Below are 19,332 nucleotides of genomic sequence, written 5' to 3'. Positions count from 1 at the left end.
ATAATAATAAATTATTTTAAAAAAGTCAAGAGCCTGATTTTCATTTATATTAAGGCCCCTTGGCACCAGTCTGGCAAAATCTACCCACTTCAAAGCCCCTTTACACTGCCACGGTGGTGTAAAGGGGCCTTAGAGCGAATAGACATAGTTTTTAAGGTTAGAAGGAACCATCATGATCATGTAGTCTGATCTCCTGCACAGTGCAGGCCACAGAACCTCACCCACCCACTGGTGTAATAGACCTATAACCTATGACTGAGTTACTAAAGACCTCAAAGCATGATTTAAAGACTTCAAGTTACAGAGAATCCAACATTTACACTAGTTTAAACCTGCAAGTGACCTGTGCCCCATTCTGCAGAGGAAGGAGAAAAAACCCACAGTCTCTGCCAATCTGACCCGGGGGGAAATTCCTTCCCAAATCTAAATATGATGATCAGTCAGACCCTGAGCATGTGGGAAAGACTAGAGCACACCTGGACTGGAACAGGAGCATTGGGCCCAATTTAAGTAGCCAGCTACCCTGTTACACCCATTTTTAAAGGATTCCATTGCTGCAGGCTAGTTTTCATATCAGTACTTTAAAGGTTCCCCATGCCACTGCTGCTGCTTTGGTTCCACTGTGCATTGCGGCGGTACTGCTGGGGGAACGCAGGCAGGAGCATTGGGAAAGCCCTTAAAGCAGAGAGACATTGGGACTCAAGCACTGGGCTCTGCCTCCTGCATTGACATAGCACCAGTCTAACACTAACAACCCTCTAAACCTATAAGTCAATTGGAAATATAGGGCCAGATTCACCAGCAGTTTAGTGTGAAATTTTATAACTATTTGTAAAAACCATGTTAAGATAGCATTAAGGTTGAGAGTGCATATCAGTTATTTAAAGGTCAGAAAATATTACATGGTGATTATCATAAACACTGGCATTATATACCCAGGAAAATCAGAGTTAAGGTTAAACTTCAAAGAAATCCAAATATGAAAAGGTATGGAAATGTACACTTAAGACCAAACTATCTTAACTCTGTCTTGCAGTGCTTCCAGGCAATAACTGTATGATTAAGGCATTTTAGTGTTTGCAGTCCAGTATTAAAGTAATTTTTAAAGACTATTTTCATATTTTTCCCTTCCTGGCTAGTCCCCACAGATCTAACTGTAAATAACTATAGTTTAAATTTAATAATATTTATTAAAAACTATGGTTTTAAATTCATTTTCATTCAAACAAATTCACGGATTTAGTTGGAAATCTTCTGAAAATTTATTCTACACTCAAAGAGTAAGCGCTGTAAATTTGGGGAAGATAAACTATTTTTTCATACATAACAAAGAGGTGGCATCTCTTCTTTAAATGCAAAACAGCAGTCAACCTTAATGCAATCTGTGCTGCCGTGATTATCTTCAACATCCTCAAGGAAGGAAAGAGACCAAAAAAATAGCATGGTGACATGAATCTTTAGAAAGGAGGATTTCAGAACATTGAGGAAGCAAGTCATAAAGGGCATAAAGCAAAAAATAAATAAATTCTTAGATTTATGGTATGTGTTGGAAGCCTTCATTCTTTTTGTGAACATCTTGGTACGCTTAATCCTAAACAAAATGGGAGGTAGGAAGTCAAGAAGTAAATCAGTATAGCTAAATGGGAAGGTTGAGGAGGCTTTTTCTGTTTTGAGACAAAGAGGTATCTTTCAGATCGGAAATCCAGTCCTACTGAAGCCAATACAAAGGAATATCAACTATGGCAGGAAATATGTAAGGAGGAAAGTAGGAAGACTAGGGGGGATTTTGAAGGACAAGCAGCAATACAAATAAATAATAAGAAATTCTGCAAGGATAGCAGAAGCCTGGACACCTGCAAAAGAATCAGGCAAGCCTGCTAGACTACCAAGTTAAGAACAGTGCTGAGAAGCTAAATGATTCCTTTGCATTATCCACCACCAAAGATGTTAGGGAGATCCTTACTTTTTTTCAGGTAATAAGGATGAAGTACTGTCAGGGATCAAGGTGTCAAAAGAAGAGGTGCTGAAACAAACTGGTAACTAAAAAGAACAAGGCGACAGAGCGAGGTGGCATACGACCGTGATCTCTGAAGGAGTTACAAATGAAGTGGCTGAGCTGCTAACAAAAAAAAACATCATCATTAAAATCAGATACTTTACAACTGGGATAGAGGATAGCAGAGATTGTACCTATTGTTTTAAAGAAAATGGTAGGGGGTAATCTGAGAATCACAGATCAGTAAACTGTACTTCAGTACCAAGTAATCTGGTTAGTAATACATATCCAGATTCAATTAATTTGATGCACATGCTATTGCAAATATACAGCCTCTCTCAATCTCTGAATCTTCAGAAACACTTCTCTTCCACTTCCATAACAAACTGAAATGAGATCCAATCGATTCCTTCCTTTAAAAGACAAGCACAAGGCATAATGTTTTCAGTACATTATCGGATACCTGGTGTCTACTAGGTAACGGCACTGGCCTTTAGAAACCTTTGAAAATGGGCAGTGATTCTTTTATTCTGATAATATTCTCAGTGGTGGGGAATGCTGATAAAGAAAGACACCATCAGCCACCAGCAAGCTACTGTCATTTGATTTTCTTAGCCACCTTCGGAAGTTACTAGGGATGCTTTGCACTGTATTCTTCTCCAAAGACCAAAAAGGTAAGAGCTAGATTTCCACAACAGCAGAGTTGGGTGATGTTCTCATTGTCCTATCTCCATTGTGCTGTGTTTTCTGAAGTAACTCTAAAATGGATGGTATTTTCTGAAACACAAGCAAAATGGTAAAATGGATAGGATTGGATGGAATGTGATGTTGGAACCACAGATCACTCTTGTGCAATAACACACTGGCCAGAATGTGTCTTTGTCATCTCCACCCTTTACTATCCCTGTTGCGGATGAACCATATAACAATGAAGATGTACCCTTCCATTCAACAGTAGAGGTCCAGGTGCTCCGCCTCAGAGGTCGGTAGTTCAATCCCTACATGTGGAACCCATCAAGAGGTGTTGTTAGAAGTGGCGGTTCAAACTGCTGTGAACGTCTGATGCTCAGGACAAGCTTCCCTGGCTAAAGGGATTATATAACTCAATGGCCAAGTGTGTCTTTGCCCTGACATTACCGCCCGAATGGCTCGACCAAATAAAGAAGTTCATAAATCCAGTATTGCCTTCAATTTAACACAGCTAGTCTTTTAGCTCAAGCATTGTAGACTCATGCTTTTGGATCTGGTGGTCCCAGATTCAGTACCTACAACCCACCAGTCTCGGGGTGTCATTACACCTGTTTTTGCATACAATAGTTATAAATCTGGTTGTACTGGTGCATGGTCTTACAACGCACATGGCCAAAGCTCCAGTAACTGCAGCCAACAGAGAGATGAAGTAATCACTCCATAACACACTCTCTAGCTTGTTTTATTGAGATTATGAAATGGTATGTCTACTTAAAAATAAAGAAAATAGCTGGAATGGTAGGTCATAGATAAGGAATGACGTCACTTGTAACCTTCTGCTCCCCTCTCTACGTGCATCAGAGGGAGACTAGACTCCTTCATTTTTCATCTTTTCTGCCTCTTCAAAAGAGATACATCAGCTTTTATGTCCTGGCTGAAGGCACACAACTTTATAAGAGCAACAAATCAAGGAATTGCATGTTTTTAGGCTGACAGGGTTTTTATAAGATTTCTTTTTCAATTAAACATTTTTATTGTACAAAGGAAAACGAAGAACACTATAGAGTTTACAATGAAGTAAGAAAAAAGATAACCAAGTTCATCAGATTTTACACTAATGTTTGACATTTGAACATTCCTTTTGTGTTGTAAAAGCACTTGGAGAAAAAAGAACCAGAGAAACATGCAACAAGCCACAGGAAACAAGGGAAAGATGACACTGTGGATAAAGCAGGTCAGACATAAAAAATACCATGAGAGCGAGAAAGTTGTCCACCTGCAATGATGACATCAGTCTAGAACTGTTTTCAGCACCGTTACACCTGGCCCACCAATACAGCTTCCTATATACATTGTCACTTCTGTTAGGTCAATCAACCAACTAAAAATAAAGACATCAGATCAGCTCCTCAGCTGGTGTAAATCAGCATAGCTCCATTGAAGTTAATTGCCGGCTGAAGATCTGGCCCCAATTGTCATTACATTTAGAGATCTCTTCCCTTCTTTTGCACGTACTCTTCCCAGAGCTGCCATTTCACTCAAATCCAGTTTTTAAGCTGGGAGATGTAGGTGATTTCTGAGGTTCTACAATGCAAAATTTCACTGCCAACAAGGCCATTCAAAACTAATGTTCCCATGAATCATTAAGTGTAAGCTTTTGGTTGGTGCACACCGATATAAACCATTTGGCAGTATAAAAAGAAGACCTTGTTATTAGTGCACTTTTTTTTTTAACAGCTCCATTTCATATGACAAAGAGCTAAGGAACCCTCCAGCTCTCCAATACCTATACGGTTTTTTAATACTTACTTGAAACATAAATGTCCAAGTCATGTGAAAAATAATCTGCTGGTGAATTAGTTAAAAGAGGAGATCCCAATTAATGCCTTTTCTATATTATGCTCATTTTTTGGTCCACTATCCCTGGGATCCTTGAATCCTGACTCCATTTATGTTGAAGGGTCCCCATATTTTTTCCTGTGGAATGCCAATAGGTATATATTGATGCAGTGGGTCTGGTATGCTGTCCATTTTAAAAAATAAAATAAGTTAGTTGACTCCAGGGCTGCTACCGCATTGGGGCCAAACTGATTGGCTAATAAATGTGTGGCATTGCCAGTTTTTACAGTTAATTTGTAGATGCTGCCAAAACTGAGGCCAAATTTTTGCTACAATGTCTTAAAAGTATCCCTGTGCGATGGGTGTGACAACACTAACGTCAATCTTTTCTATCAATTGCTTTGGCACCATTGGTTTGCCTGCATTTAATGGGGCTGAATTACCCCATAGTACTGAATCGTTATGTAGCAATGGCTTGACATTTTTCTTTTGTTGCTCGATTAGACTAGGTTAATCAATACTGATGTAGTATATGGAACTTAAACAGGAAGACATGGATGGGGGTATAGGAGTTGATGTTCTATATAAATCCATGCTAGTGGATTATGTTTTATACCTAGGTATCTTGGGGAGGCCTGGATCAAGGGGAAGGCATTGTAATATATTCTAATGATGGGAGACTAGAATTCCTCCTTCCTTGCAAAAAGGTGTAGGGTTTTGGGTTTTTTTAATTGATACCGAAATGCTTCCCATCCCCTGCTCCCTTAAAAAAAAAAATGGAGCCAGAATCTCAGCAAATCAACAAATTTCCATTGACGACAAAGGAGCGACACCAATTTACACAGCTGAGAATCTCGTCCATAGGTTTTATTTTTTTTTTTCTAAATGAACAAAACATGTTGGTCCCCAGCATATTAAATGTAAAGGGTTCGTGGCACTAACCAAGCTAATAACTGCTCCAGTTGCGCCCAGCCTCATTCAGTGCACAACAGACAAGATACACACATTCACTATACGGCTTAGTAACTTAAGCATCTTCAACATAGCACACTTTCACTCCTAATGTAAATTACTTGTAATGTAAAGAACTTTACAAAGGTGGTTACACGTTATTATCCCCCTTTTACACTTGGCTTAACTAAATTCAGAGATTTGAACTAACAGGTACAAAAGGTGCCGTGTCCTAATGACCAAGACATGGGTCTCCTACCTCCTCAAGGATTAAGGCTTTGTGCCCAGCTGTAAGACAGGCTGTCTAAGTAACTGTTAGTATGTCCATCTGCTTCATTGAACCAGGTTGAGTTTTCAAAGAATGACCATTTCTGTACCAGTTTTACAATTCTTGTCAGTGAAAACTGCCTCTTGCGTGAGTCAGTGTCCAAATCTGCCTAATGCTGCAAACTGTGTGTGGTACAATCTGATTTCGTTGGCAGTTAGAGGGACATAAAATATTAGACACTTGCAAAAGTTTCAAAAAGGAACAAGTGAATACATCTTTTAATCTCTAGTAGTACGTACTCCATTACATCCGCATTTTTCAGGGGATGTTCTAATTGTCAATGAGAATTAGCTCCAAGAATTTTGAAAGCATGAACTACTTGAACTAGAACCCTGGCTCTTTCTGCTCCACAAACACAGATCCCTACTACCTGAGAAAGATTAAAAGGGCAATCGCTTTCTAGCCAAATCTCTGACAGCTCTCAGCTAGAAAAATATCCTCTCACATACATATATTGCTCTATCCTGCTCCCACTGACATTATCAGCAAATTAGAGAAAAAACCTGCCCATTGACTTCAATGAGAACAGGATCAGGCCCAGAACTACTATTTACTGTAGTTCAGTGGGAGCTGGATTGGACCCCAACATGACACACAACAAAAATTGTTAATAATTTGCTTAGTTGCATCATATTTTCTTCAACTATAGCCAGCACACAAGCAATAAAGAAGATTGAACTAAGTGGAAAGTTTGAAGGGGTAGTAACAATTTGTTTTTGAACCAAAGGAACACAAAGAAACATGAGTCAAATGTCAAATTTTCAAGTCACATGAATTTTTATGACCTGTGACTCAAAACACATTGACCCATTTTCTTCAGACTTTGCAGAAACATGGTCACTTGCCTTCAGTGTAAAACTAGCAATTCTCAGACCAAACCAAATTTTTCCAAGCCAAGGTTACAGGAAACTTCAAAATCGAAGAAATATGCAATGTGAGCTATGAAAAAGCTACTGCTTCTCTGTGACAACGGTGAATGCTTCAGACAACTCAGTTATAAAAGATGAGAGGCAGAGGTTATCATGCCTTAAAAACAAACAATCACACTCTCTCCTGAAGCCATACAAACTTTGTGCCAAGAGCCTGTTAACCATTCTAAGCTAAGCAACAGATCAAATCTGTTTGATAGGGTTTTTGGAGAAGGCTGAGGGTATGCTTCCCATAGCAACGAAGGTGAGGAATGGAGTGAAAGGCTTTCTTGCTCTCCTCCTGTCGAACTGATCATTTTAAAATGCTCCTGGGATTTCATTATATTTTTAATGCTCTGTCAGGGCACGAAGATATTGGATAGACATCTTTTTAGTTATTATTTAAATCAAAATATATAATAAAATAAACAAACATCATCAGTACGTGAATGGGAGGCCACTAGAGAAGTGGTGCTGTTGATTCAGCAGCTGATGCTGTTTTCTGTGAATCAGTGTTGAGCCACTGCCCCTGGAACGTTGGTTAGAAATCAGGGAGGCTAGATACCATACCAAGGGCCTCCTCACTATAAGCGTTAAACAGTTTGCTGTGTGGGTTAGCAATTCCTTAAGATGCCTCTTATTTGCCAAGAGCACGGCTTCAAGACATGACAAGTTTTGTTCTCTATTAGGGCCAGGTTGCAAGTTTAAGCACAGCCCTGAGCCCAGGTTGGTGCACAATCTGCACAGACCCAGGAGTATCCTCAAATATCCCCATCATGCCTCAGACATCACCCTGGGGGGGAGGGAGGGGTGTGTCACAATTCTCTCCCTGCTTCCCCTTGCTCAGGGGGAGGGGTATGTTAGTCCGTCAGCTATTCTGCCTGGTATTCCAGAGTTGCTATCTGAGCAGCAGAGCAAGGAGGCTTTACTTGTTCTTAAACCCCTAGGCAGCCAAGTAAGGGCTGTGACAATATAGTCCGTAGTTATCTGCAAGGTGCCTATCGCTAAGGGGTCTAACTGCAGCTACAACAAAAATCAATACCATTCATGGAAGAAACCTTGTTTAAAAAAAATCACTTTTCCTGCTTCAAATCAAACGAACCACCATTCCCTTAACAATGAAACGCTAGGAAATGTAGTGAAGATTTTCCTGGTTAGGCTGTGAGATTTTCATGGCTCTGACCTCCACGCCAGGGGCAATGTTAAGCACCTGAATCTATCACAAGCGATAAACCTGTTTGCTGGAAGGGTTTTGCAGTTCTCAGGAAGACAATGCACTTTGAATAACTGGAAAGAGATGAGCCTGGCTTTAATGACCCAGCAGCCCTTGTTCAGCCTGGGGTCTGAGAGAGGCAGCCTTCCAACAAAACTAAGGAGGAAACCAAGACAGACATTAAGATTTGGGACCTGTTTTAATTACACTTTCATTTCTGGTCTTTCATTGCACAGGAACATGTAACAAGCTGAAATGTGCATTGTCCCTGTAAACATTTACTTTCTTTCAGCCTTGCACGATACTGTGTCTCATGTTCCTAGATAATTCTTGGAATGTAGGAATAGCCATAGCAGATCAGCCCAGCTCTGACAGTGACTAGAACCAGCTGCTTCAGAGGAACATACAAGAAACCCCATAGTGAACAACCTGTCCATAAGGGAAGTTTTTTTCCTATCCCCATGCATTCAGTGTTTGATTTATGCCCTGAAGCATGGCAGTTAGTTTCCCTTATAATATTTTGAATCCCTGCTAGTGTAGGTGTGGATGATTTTATTCATATGCACATTTTGGCCTGAACAGTATTTCGTGGCAGTGAGTTCCACAGGTTAATTATGCAATCACCCTGTGGCTATATTATGTGAAGTATGCAGTTGGATGGCAGAGAGGTGGCAGCCTGGGATTACTGCTTCTTGAGGACGAATGCCAGTGATACAAATACAGACACAGAAATTTGATTCATCCTCTACTCTTTTATATTATCTCTGGTATTTCACAACACAGATGCACTCTTGCCACCTGCTTCCACAGTCTGGACACACAGGGTCCCTATGGGTAGTCAGACTGTCACTCTTGTTTAGATCTTTTGGAAATCAATTTTTATAAACTAAAGGAAGGGGGGGGGGGGGCTGCAGAGTCACTGGTGTATTATATTTTCCAGGTGTGCTACTTGGAAGAGAATTTGTCCAACAAGCCACAATTTGACCAATGAGCCCAGATATACAAAAGGCTGATCTGCATCTTTAATGAAGAGTTTGCTGGTGAGGTCCACTTTGCCTCCCCCCGCTGGAAAAAGAACCAAAAATCAGCCTGCCTCTCTCAGAAAAAACAAAGAGAACTTTTGCTCCTTTCTTTAGTCACAAGTAGCATCTGCAGGACTGAACCCAATCAAAGCCAGCTGTGTTAAAAAAAAAAAAAAGCTGATTATTATGACTAGGAAAAGCACTATTAAAAAAAATAAAGAAAAGGGGAAATGATCCCATATGGGAGGAGAATGAAACACAAATGTAAACCAGGCCATTGCACTGTATTTTATGGCTGCTGCTTTGGGGTGCACCCATGTTTATGGGAATCCAGTGCTTCTGGGATCCTTTAGAAGATCCCCCTCTGTTTCATTGTAAGGGCTGGGATGACCTTCAAGCATCCTGACTTCCAACCAGTGGTGCTCAAAATAAAAAGTAGGGACGGTGATTAACTATACCCCCCTGTCCCCAAACTTGACCCCATTTCCCTTCCCCTCCCCACGCCCTGACACACACACATCATCATATTTGATCTCCCAGATAAAATCACTCAGCCATCCAAGGAATTGGGAGCTATTCTCCCTCCCCAGTAACTGAATTCTGGGACCCTTCCTCATGATCTCCTCTGCTGTCTCTCTCACCACTGCTCCTCTCCCAAGTGAGCTAGCAGAGGCACCACTCTCATTCAACAGTCAGTCTCTCCCTCGCTCACCCGCCTCCCTGCTCACCCTTTCGCTAGGTCACAGCCCCCCCGCTCCCTGTTTCATCCTTCCACCCTCCTCCCTGGACCACAAGCTCTGCCTCACTCATTTCCACCTGTGACAGATCAGCCTACCTAGTGCTTCCTTGCAATCTCAGGCCGGCCAGCTCCTCACTCTCTCTGCCTCAGCTTCCCCAGTGTGGGCCTCTGCTGCTGCTCTTGAGCTTGATGCAGGGCTCTGTACTGAGGCTGCTCAGACTCTGGGGCAAATTTTCTTCAACCACAAAGAGGCCTGAGAAGGCAGCCAGTGAGCATGCTCCAATCTCCTGCTCTATACTTTCAATAGATTGCTCTTCATGCTAACAGGCTCACCCACCCCCAAGTGCACCCTATGGTACAACGGTATTGAAGGGCCTGGAAACCCTTCCCTTCTCCCCACCTGCACCCTGCTGCTTTCTCTGTTGTGCTGCCCGAGAGGTGGAGGAAAAGAAAGGAAACTGCTGCCACACAGGATTTCGTTGTGGCTGACTGTTCAAGAAAAGAAAGGAAATGGGAGAATTAACCAGAGAGGGGAAGCCACATACATAACCCATCCTTACCAGCTGCCACCACTTCCAGCAGCTTTCCCTACCATGCAGAAAAGCTCTTCTCCAGGGGAGTGTGATCAAAAAGCGCCCCGGTGCTGCTATCACTCAGGATTCTATTGAGAATCTGAGAATATTTGGTGTTTTTCCTCAAAGCCCCAGCATGTTAGTATCTCAGCTTCCTTATTTTTTAAAGTAGGTTTCTTGGCCTTCTGGTCGCAGAGAAAAGTTTGAAAATATGAACCCTAAAAGCTCAAAAACCAGAACACAAATTTAAAAGAACCCCATTTTTATATTTTCTTTTCTTTTAAAGCTCATTTTTAAGCCAATCCTCACGATTTCTGGGGCCTGGCTCACAATTTTTGAATTGCACTAGTGGTGGACCAAAGTCCACAGGTGACTTGGGGTTGAAGCTGCCTCAAACATTCAAATGCACTGTCCTGTTAAAATTCCAAATCTGGCTTCTTAGTTGCCGTAAACCACCTTTGCATGACCTGTGTTGCTTTTCGTCAGCAGTGGCAGGGCTGACTTTGGTGTATGTGCTTGAGCGGGGTGCAGGCCATACATTTATCAGTGTTATAGAGTCCCACTATGTGTACAGAGAAGAATCACATCTCCTTTGACTGCAGAACCCCTGGAGTCTGAGCCTAGTACACGACTCTTCATAACTTCCCTTTGCAAGCCAAAAAAAACAGAGCATTTGTCTAAACAGAAAACAAATGACCGAAGGCGCGTGGGAGTATAAGTCCCTTATTACTACAATGGCATTAAGCAGTTGGAGAAGTGGTGCTGATTAACCTTGAATTACTTATGCACTAATGAGCGCTGTCTCAGGAATTTCCTGGCAGCTAATGAGTGGCTGGAGGAGTTGGGGACCTATTGCGCTATCTTCACCACAGGCCTGAAATCAAGACAAGGGCCTTTCACCCGGCTGGTCGTTTACTGCCAAGAAATGCTCCATGCAGAGCTTGTTATTGCTATTAAAAGCAGTAGAAAATACAAAGAAAAAGTGATTAGCTATTTTACTGAGAAGTCCACTGCTGACCTGCATGTTGCCAGGGATAAGATGTTCAGGCTATAGTATGGAGCGTAAAGGATTGCAATTCCAATTTTACAGATGGTGAACTGAGACAACGAGAGAAATTAAGTGATTTGCCCAAGGTCACACAGGAAATCTGTAGCAGAGCTGGAAATTTAACTCCTGAATATCAGCCCACAAAAGCATCCTTTCTTTCAATGGAAGTGATGGTGTTTACAACATAGAATGCAAAAGCTAGTGTCCAGCCTTAAGGGTTTGGGAACAAATTATTAGAAATGATATTATTATTACTAGAAAGACCACTCTTTTAATACACTGCTAGGAACATCAGGATTGCCATATTAGCTCAGACCAGGGGTCCATCTAGCCAGTATTCTGTCACTAAACAGTGGTCAGTTCCAGCTGATTCAAAGGAAGGTGCAAGGAACCCTGCACTCAGCAGTGATGGGATAACCTGCCCCCAGAGAAAGTTCCCTCCTAAACCCCAATAGCTAGAGACTGCCTTGTGCCATGGAGTGTGAGGATTTCCATTGCTCCCAGAAGTCTTGTTCGTTTAATATTTACCATTCTGTGACTGGTTATTCTTGTAATCCATACAACTGTCTAATCCCTTTTTGAATCGTGATAAGCTCTTGGACTCAATGTTTTCTTGTGGCAATGAGTTCCAGAGACTAATGGTGCATAGTGTGAAAGAGTACTAATTTCCTTGTCTCAGTTTTGAATTTGCCATCTTTTATTTTCATCGAATGTCCCAGAACACTTGTATTAGAAACACGGAGAACAAAAGTTCCCCAACTATAGCATACACTATTGTCTATACTTTTATCGTGTGGTCCTCTTATTCATCTCCTTTCTAAGGTAAACCATCCCAGTCTTTGTATGAGAAACATTTAGTGTATATAGTCATTCTTATTCACATCTCTGCATGCCCTCTAATTCTGCTATTTTCTTTTTGAGATGCACAGAGGAGCCCAGGCATGGGTGCATCCGACATGCATATAATTGCATTATAATATTTCTGTATTATTCTCCTATTGGTTAAAATAAGGAATCTGGAGGAAAAGGAAGCTAACTCCCTCTGCAGTTCAAAGACTTCCCTGTCTTCCATAGACCACTGTGGATAACTGTACCAAAGAAAGTACCTGTGCCTAACTACAGGTTCAGGGGAAGAGAGTCACTGATTGTGACTGATCTGGCTGCCCATCATCTCTCAGTCATCCATAGTAGAAAGCTATAAAATCACAGAAAAATGGAGGAACTGCATCTGGCAGGGCAATTCGTCATTTTGAAGCATAGAACTGGGACCTATTACAGCTGAATTGCACAGTTATTCCTATACAGCCATCCTCCTTCACTGTCTGGCCACTTGTCAGCCATCCCTTGAGGTCCGTCTTTCTGTAGTTAGCCACATGCATTATGTATATAGCCACCTCAGACCCTAAAAAAACCCAGCCAAATTGAAGAATTCACCTCTTAGGATACTTCCATTTGTTAAGATAAGAAAATTATCCCTCACCCAACCTATTTTATCTCCTCCCCAAATCCACCTTCAGAATTCAATTCTGGTTGCCCCATCTCAAAAAAAAAAAAAAAAAAAAAAAAAGACATACTAGAAATGGAAAAGGTACAGAGAAGGGCAACAAAATTATTAACTATATGGAACTGCTTCCATATGAGGACAGATTAAAAACACTCAGACTGTTCAGCTTGGAAAAGAGACTAAGAGGGGATATGATCGAGGTCTATAAAATCACAAATAGCGTGGAGGAAGTGTTATTTACCCTTCACATAACACAAGAACCAGAGGTCACCCAATGAAATTAATAGGCTACAGTTTAAAACAAACAAAGGAAGTATTCTTCACAAAATGAAGTCAACCTGTGGAACTCGTTGCCAGGGGATGTTGTGAAGGCCAAAACTACGACTGAGTTCAAAAAAGAATTAGATAAGTTCATGGAGGATAGGTCCATCAATAGCTTTTAGCCAAGATGGTCAGGCATGCAACCCCGTGCTCTGGGTATCCCTGCCTTTGACTGCCAGATACTGGGTCTGGAACTGGAGGGGTGGATCACTTGATAATTCTCTGTTCTGTTCATTCCCTTTGAAGCATCAGGCATTGACCACTGTCGGAAGACAGGATATTGGGCTAGATGGACCCTTGGCCTTGACTCAGTATGGCCATTCTTATGTCCTTAATATTCTAATTCTTTGGGTGCCAGAAGAAAGGAAGACTAGTCGGGTGAGGTAATATCTTTTATTGGACTTCTGTTGGTGAAAGAGATGGTAGTTGGTCGGATAAAAGATATTACTTCACCTGCCTTGTCTCTCTTATATTATGGGACCAACATAGCTACAACAACACTGCAAACGACAAGAGAAGAAAGGAACGTCCAACAAGATGGTTTAACACAACCACCTGAGACTTCCAAGATGTCAGCTCACCAAAAGTGACGCTACTACTTTGCATCTCCACAGTACCTTTTGTCAGATGATCTCAACCTGCTTTGCAAACATCAAGCCACGCAGCCCCAGTGTGAGGTCGGTATGTAGTACTGACCTCAGATGGGAAAACTGAGACACAGGGAGGTTAAATGACTCACCAAAAGTCGCCAAGCAAGACAGGGGCAGGCAGGAATACAGCCACCTACTCCCTTGCTTTAATCACTTGAACAACATGCTGAATTTAGCTTCTTTTTATGGAGAACTGATCGGTGAAGGAAAAGATGAACTCACCTGTAATTTCATGGCCAGTTAAATTCAAAGTGTTGGTTAGGGGGCTGCTAGCCCGCACATTGAAAACCAGGAAGATTGCACACGCCAGAAAAGATTGCAATCTGGTGCAACTGATCTTTAACTCAGCTTCTAGACTACACAATTCTTAAGCTTTTCGCATCAGCTTTATAGAAAGTTGCATGCATGAGCCATGACAGTGGGCCCAACCCAGTCCAAGAACTCAATGGCAGTTCCGTCTGCGTAAACGGACCAGGCTCAGGCTCAATATGTATTTAGCAAACAAGCAAAAGAAAGAGCCCCTGGAATCTTTTAGCTCCGTTTCAAAAGAATTGGAAAGTTGCTAACTTCCTCTTCTCCTAGCCCCTTCCATAAAAGCTTTGCATGCAAAGCAGTGTCTCCTGAGTCCCTCACTCTCTCTAACAAAGTAAACAGACCTCCCCTGTAGCGACAAATGAACAACAAACAAACAGAGGGGGAAGAAAAAAAATCTTGTTGCCAACTCAGGACGTTTTTCAGGCTGTTTTATTTTTCAATAAAAAGGAGCCATGCCCCAAGGGTGACCTTGCAAAAAGCTTTTTGGCAGCCTGAATATACTCCCATCGCCCCCTTCCCATCACATGGATGCATGCATATACATGGTCCGTCCCCCCGCCCCCCTGCCATGTATGGGCACTATGTGAAAATATGTATGTCTCCATCAACATGTTTATTTTAATTTGTTTTCAGGTTTGTTTGCCCAGTTTGGAGTGAGGGGGAATGTTGTTCCTTGCAGAATTTGTTGGTATTTATCTTTCAATCAACTGTTCCCTGTTGCAAGGATAAACAGGATGTTTCGAGTCAATGGGTATGATGACCAGCCTTCTGCAGCTGTTGGGACACACCGCTCACTTGGCTTGTCATGTGTGCACATGTGCCTGAGCAGAGGCAGCAGTAACCCCTCCCAACATGTGGCGATCAACTATATGACTAAATAGGTCTTTCCCAGCTCTAATGGCTATGCACTGTAAAGTAGAAATAATACTTGCCTACACTACAGAGGTCATTTCTAGTCTGAATTTGTCTAGCTTCAACTTCTGGCCATTGGATCTTACTATGTCTTTTCTAGATGAAAGAACCCTCTGCTATCAGAAATCTCCTCCCCATGTAGGTATATACACACTGTGATCAGAAAACCTCTTAACTTTCTTTTTGGTGAGCTAAATAGATTGAGCTTCTTTAGATCTAGTCTACACTACAGAGCAAGGTTGACACAAGGCAGCTTACGTCAACCTAACTATGGACGTGTCTCCATTTAAATTTCACTCCCGCCAATGTAACTGCCCCGCTATGCTTAGTAACTCCACCTCTAGGAGCAGTGTAGAGTCAAGGTTGATGTAGTTAGGTCAATGCACTGTCAGTGTAGACACTGCCTTGCTTACGTCAACTGCTACTGGCTTTCAGGAGCCGTCCCACAATGCCCCACACTGACAGCACAATCAATACAAGCACTCCTGGTAAGGATGCGCACCAACAACACAAGGAGGAAAGTGTAGACACACACAAGCGATATAATTACTGTGGTGGCTGTATGCTGACATAAACTAGGTTGACTTAATTTTGTAGTGCACACATGGCCTTAGTCTCATTGTAAAACGGCAGGTTTGCCAGACTTTGGGTCATTTGTGTAACTCATTGGCTTTCAGTGAGCCTTAGTGACTTTTGAAAATGCTACCCTAAATAACTTGTAATTGTTCTGAACTCTTAGGATTTGAGAACAGCTAAAGACAGAAAAGGAAGAGCAAGGATTGGTAACCAGTCATGTTTTGTAATGAAAACAATTGATTTTGGGCCAAGTCCTAGTGCACCAAAATCTCAGGCAGTGCAGTGAATTATTATAAGATAGCTTGTAAACTCTCGGAGATGGGTCTGTTCATAACAGCCTTCAGTGTAGCAGCACACGTTTTATAAGCTATAATATACACAAGGAGTTGTATGCTGTCTAAACAGCCATAAATCTTTCTATAGGGGATGATTCAGTTAGAGTGTCTCACTGTTTAGAAACCTTTGGATTTAAAGAAAGAAAATATATTTATAAAATTATCCCTCCTCCCTTGATAATAAATATCAATGCTCAATTTTCTACCCCACAGCCACTTTAAGATCAACTCAGAAGTCAGCAACGCAACAAAACAACTCCACTTAATATCCAATTGCTAAGGCACTACCTATTTACGGAAGTTTGCTTTGCTCGATCCTGTCTTGAAAGCTATTTCAGGCACATTCCACCACAAGATTTGGGCACTGTGTAGGACTTATGAGATGAAAACTATGGCCTGTTACACAGGAGGTCAGGCTAGATAATCATAATAGTCCCTTCTGGTCTTAAACTCTATAAACATGGGAATGTCAGCTAATACAGATGGGACAAAACCATTTTCAGACAACTATTTTAAAATGGTTTACGGTCAGTCCTTGAAAACTGTTTCAGGATAAGGTAGTATGGACAGGACCTTACTTTTTTTGCTCTCACACCCAAAAGCAATATTATGGTATGTCTATAGATGCTGCCGTTTCACCTGCAAAGCAGACCTGCTGTATCCAGCCATTACTAGCCACTGGAGGTCATTTCCTCTACTCCAGCTGAAGACGCAATAGTGGAAACTCCAGTCCATAAAATGACTTTCCCTCAACAGCTACATCTTCAGATACAACTGGGAAAAAACTCCCAGACAATAGCAGAACTCCTGCAACAGCAACAATCATTCTGGATGAATGTAAGCAAACTTTTTCCTCTGTTTCATTCACTCAAGTTATTCAGAACTCAGGGACCAGTAGTTACACACGTCTCTGTCTGCCACTGGGAGTATAGTCTAATGGTCACAGGACTGAGAGCCAGAAGCCATGAGTTCCATGCCCAGTTATGCCACCTAATGCATAAGCAATTCACCAAACCCTGAAGATATGTCTATACTGCAGCTGGGAGCAAGCCGCCCAGCCAGGCAGACAGACGAGCACTAGCTCTGCTCCAGTAGCAAGCTAAAATGAGGAACGTGGACATTGTGGCACAGGTGGCAGCCCGGGCTAGCCACCCGAGGACAAGCACACCTGACCCCCAAGTCCCAGCTTGGGTAGCTAGCCCAAGCTGCCATCTGTGCCACAACACGCATGCTGCTATTTTCAGTGCACTAGTTTGAGCACAGTTAGCACGTGTCTACCCAGAATGGGAGGCACGCGTCCAGCTGCGGCGTAGACATGCCCTCAATGACTCGGCTTCCTCATCGGTAAAGTAGGGATAATACTCGCCTGTGCCACAGAGGTTTGGCAAAGCTTAAATAGTTGTAAAAATGCTTTGATGGGACAGATTTCAGCAGTGCAAAGTGATATTTACTTTTTTTCTTACACCATTATTTTGCTTAGTCTTTTCCCCCACTGCATTACTCTATAGCTTGATAAATTGAAATGGCAACGCAAGACAATGGAATGTGAACCCGAGGCTGAACTGTGTGGGATATTTCAATGGTCTTTCTGTTATAAGCGTGCCAAAGTGGTTACTCTAGGCTGAGCTTTTTATTTTAGGGGAGAACCGTGTAATCCTGTCTCACTGTAGGGCCAACCAATCATTAGCTTTTAACAGAAAGCTTTTGAGCAAGCAAGAGGAAAGTAGTACAAAGCTATTTTAAAGCCGTATCACCAAGGAAGTTATTTTACAGGTTGTGGTTGTTTGTCATTCAAGTTCAAATAAAGTGGCAATGGGACGGCGATCTATTGTTTTTGTTTGTATTTTCACAAGAAGCTGATCATCTCTCTCAGCCACTAAACAGAATCCCTTACTCAACGGAATTGACACACTCCCTCACTCTGCATTCCAACATGTTACGCCATTCTGGGGTCTGTACATGACAAGAGGGGAAAGGAACCATTCTGCATCTCCACTATATGTCAGGGAGGTCGGCAGCTGCAGAACTCTCTGTGCCAAGTATGGGATATGGCTTCGTGCGTCATTCCAGAAAGTTATGATGTTGCCTCTTCCAGGCACCTCTTCTATCATGTAATCGGTTCACTCCATGGAGAAATTATTAACTTCTGCATTCAATACTGGCCCTCTCAGGTACAACTACTATCCTTCTAACCTATCAGAGACAGCTGTAAACCTCCTGGCAGCAGGGCTGTATCTGACCTCCCAGGAATCACTACTGACAACCCAGCACACTGTGGGACATTGAGGTGTAGTGGGATAAGCATGGTTTTGTGACCTCAGCATGGGACTTCCCATTTGTGCCAGCTGGGGAGTCCTCTTACATAGGGGAAGTCCTTGGTAGCCAGGGACTAGCTTAGCCAATTCCAGGCCCCACCCTGCCAATGCCCCAGCCTAGGGTTTGCTCCAGACTGCAGCACACTACCTTCATCTTGGCCTGGTACAAGTCAAGAGTCATCATCAAGCTACTCTAACTTGTGTTGGGGTCCTATCCTGCCTTAAGCTACACAGAGAACCAGGAAGTGGGCAGGGCAGAGAGGATGGTGAGAGTCCCATGGCTAAGCCTGGTGCTGTGATGTCTAGTTATTATATATATAGAACCACCCCAGTTAACCAAAGCTTAGCCAGACCTACCTGACAGTGTACTCTTCACAGTGAAGAGTTGCTCAGCTCTTTTCCAAAGGCCAAGTGAGCAGTGACAAGGAAGTAGACAGTAAAGAATCCCAGCCGGCTTCCCCCAAAGCCAGCTGGCAGCATGGGAGATGGTACAGGAAGGAGGAGACAGTTACCTAGTGTGGTAGACCAGCTGGCTTTCAAATGTATTATTTAGCATTCATGCTGCAATAGCAAGTGGATAGCCCCATCAGGGTCAGGTCCACATTGCACTGGGAGCTGTGCAAACACACAGTGAGGGACAGTCCCTGACACAAGTAGCTTACAGTCTAAGACTGGGGTTGTGCTAGTCTGAGCATAGCCCCTTTAAACCATCTGGTATGGAAATTTAGCCTCTTTATGCTAAAATTGTAGGCCAACGTCTGACTTACACAAGGTTTCAGGTGTCACTAGAGATCTTTGGCACGGTTAGGTTTGTCACATATGCTGGAGGTAAAAACTAATTCAGGGGGACCCAGTATTTTTCCACATCTACTACTGTAGCTGTTAGCAGTTCAGTGACAGTAAAATCTCCCTCCCCATTTCCTTCTCCCCAAGAGCATCACTCTAGTTAAGCACTGGCTGGCTTATGCATATCATGATGCACTCTCAATCTCTCTTGGATGTTGTACGAGGAGGAGGAGGAGGGGCGTTCACTGGAGTTGTAAAGAACAAACTACAGGAGTCGCATGTCATACAGGGGGAAAGAAGCAGCTAATGAGA

Source organism: Emydura macquarii, unplaced genomic scaffold, assembly GCF_026122565.2.
Source record: "Emydura macquarii macquarii isolate MOO-44397 ecotype Brisbane River unplaced genomic scaffold, CSIRO-AGI_Emac_v2 contig_587, whole genome shotgun sequence".
In the NCBI taxonomy this organism is placed as follows: Eukaryota; Metazoa; Chordata; order Testudines; family Chelidae; genus Emydura; species Emydura macquarii.
Note: the sequence above shows the minus strand (reverse complement) of the source record.